This window comes from Oratosquilla oratoria, chromosome 13, assembly GCF_046742065.1.
Source record: "Oratosquilla oratoria isolate Oo_2021 chromosome 13, ASM4674206v1, whole genome shotgun sequence".
Lineage (NCBI taxonomy): Eukaryota > Metazoa > Arthropoda > Malacostraca > Stomatopoda > Squillidae > Oratosquilla > Oratosquilla oratoria.
The window spans coordinates 56,823,501-56,826,000 of NC_134789.1; positions in this window are offsets into that span (position 1 = coordinate 56,823,501).

A 2,500-nucleotide genomic window follows, 5' to 3' on the forward strand; every position below is an offset into this window, starting at 1 on the left:
TGAGATAAATTTGCATACAGAAAAATCTGAGTAAATTTAAGACCCCAGCTTATCGAACTGGGATAGATTGTAGTGGATCAAATGCTATGAAAGAAGGATTCGAATGCAATCCATTTGAGGAAAGAGCTCACCCAATAGCTTGGATTTATACATTCGATAGGGTGAAGATATGGGAGTTAGTCTATGTGGTGGGGAAAAAATAGGTGATTCTGGGTGAAATGTTTTTGTTGCACTCACAAATGGGTCACATTTTGTCAGGCTTCGCCCAGGGCTTCGCTGCGTCGTTTATTTTCCAAATATTATTCTTCGTTTCTTTTACGTGTCGCCATTGTCATTGTTACTCTCTCCTCTTACTCTTTCTTTATCTCTATTTTCACACTGGTAATGTTTTTTCTACTGCCCTTTTTGCCTGTATATTTCCTTTTACGTTCGAGTGCCGCCGAAAACTAGTCTGCGCATGCGCTGCGCGCAGCTGTCGCTAACACAAACATTTAACGTTGAAAAGGGCGGGAACGAAAGACGTTACGCTTCAAGTCAAGTTACCTCAAATGTCAACCTTATGACAACAGAGCTTAAAGCCGGAAGTCATGTTGCCACATCCTTTACCTATAGGCCTAGGTATAAGATGATCATCGTGGATTACCCCTGCCATTGTTATGGGATGATTGGGCAGAGGATGGGTAGCGGGAAAAAAAAAAGAACAGATAAACATCACACACCAGATGGATACAAGCCGTCCCCGCTGTTTGCTGTTTGGGATACGATAATTATGATTATTATACGGTGGCTGTTAGAGTAATCCGAAACGGGTACCCGAAAATTATGTCAGATCGAGTGATAGATATCACGAGGTCATTGAAAAGCGCAGTTCAAACGATCCTCAGCTTGTTGAGAACGTGAATTTGAGGCGAGTTGAGAAAATCGTATCTTAGATTCCTTTGTCTTCAGAACTCATGTGCTAAATGGAATATGTTTCTATTTTTTGTTATACTCCGTCTAGTGTATTGGCTGGATGTTACTGTGTTAAAAGATGCTCGGTAGTATGCAACTGACACTTTAGGCGCCCCTACAAACCAGAGTCACGCATCATTTTATGTGCGATAGAGAAAATCTCTATTCATAAAGAAATCATGCTACTTTATTATACTGCGACTGTCCTTCCGTTATGCTGTCCCCCTCATTCTCAATATTGGCCTGTACCACTTCCCTGAATATTCATTTACTTTTTCTCTGAACCTTATGGTAGTGGAAAAAGAATACTGCCACCGCGTGTGTGTTCCCACTTGAGTTGTAAAAGATAACAAAAACAGGACGAGGATAGTACTAGGCATCCTACTCCTTGTAACCCTAAAGGGAACATCCTTAAAAAAAAAAAAAAAAAAAAAGTACGTGGGTGTGGTACAGATGAGAGTAAAAAGGAAGAGATAGGCTGTATGTTTGTGAGAAGAAAGATGGATGTGTTGGCATTGAGTGAAACTAAGTTGAAAATGAGGGGCGAGTTTGAGTTTGGAAGTGTGGTTAGGAGGGTGTCAGGAGTGAAGAGAGGACGAGGAAGAGAATGGGTGACTATACTAGTGAGTGAAGAGATAGGTAAGCGTGTGGTGGACTGGAAGGAGGTTTCTTCAAGGTTAATGTAGATGAAGGTGAAACTGGGAAGGGAGATGAGGGTTTTTGTAAGTGCATGTGGGCCTGGTAGTAAAGAGAGTGTAGAGGAAAGGGAGGCTTTTTGGATAGGTTTAAATGAGTGCATAGAGGGTTTAGGGAGAAATGTCAATGTAGTGGTATTGGGAGATCTTAATGCTAGGGTAGGAGACAAATGAATAGACGGAGTAGTTGGGAAGTGGAGTGCCAGGAAAAAATCGTATTGGAGAGATGATGGTGGAAATGGGTATAGAAAGCGAGTTGATAATAGCAAATACAGTGTTTAGGAAGAAAGTGTATTCTCTTCTCCTTTTTCGGTCATCTTATTATTCCCCTTGAGTATTTTTTTTTTTTTCACGTTTAATGTCTCCATCGTTTTTTATGTCTAATTCCTTCCTCCATTCCATCTATTAAATAAACAACAGATTTTTTTTTAAATGTAAGTCTTAGTTCCTTTTATAGACCAACTATTTATTCATTTACATTTTTATCAATTTGTCAATCTATCTATTCATTTATGAATTTATCTGTTTATCTATCTATTTATCTATCTGTTTAACTATCTATCCATGGACCTACTATCCCTTTACCTATTCATTAATTTATCAATCTATTTACCAATATACTCATTTATGAATTTATCTGTTTATCTATCTATTCATCTATCTATCTCTGTTTAACTGTCTATCCATTCACTTACTATCTATTTACCTATTTATTAATTTATCAATCTATTTATCTATTTACTCATTTATGAACTTATATCTTTATTTATCTATCTATTCATCTATCTATCTGTTTTTCTATCTCAGTTTAACTTTCTATCCATTGATCTACTTATTTATATACTTATTTATTT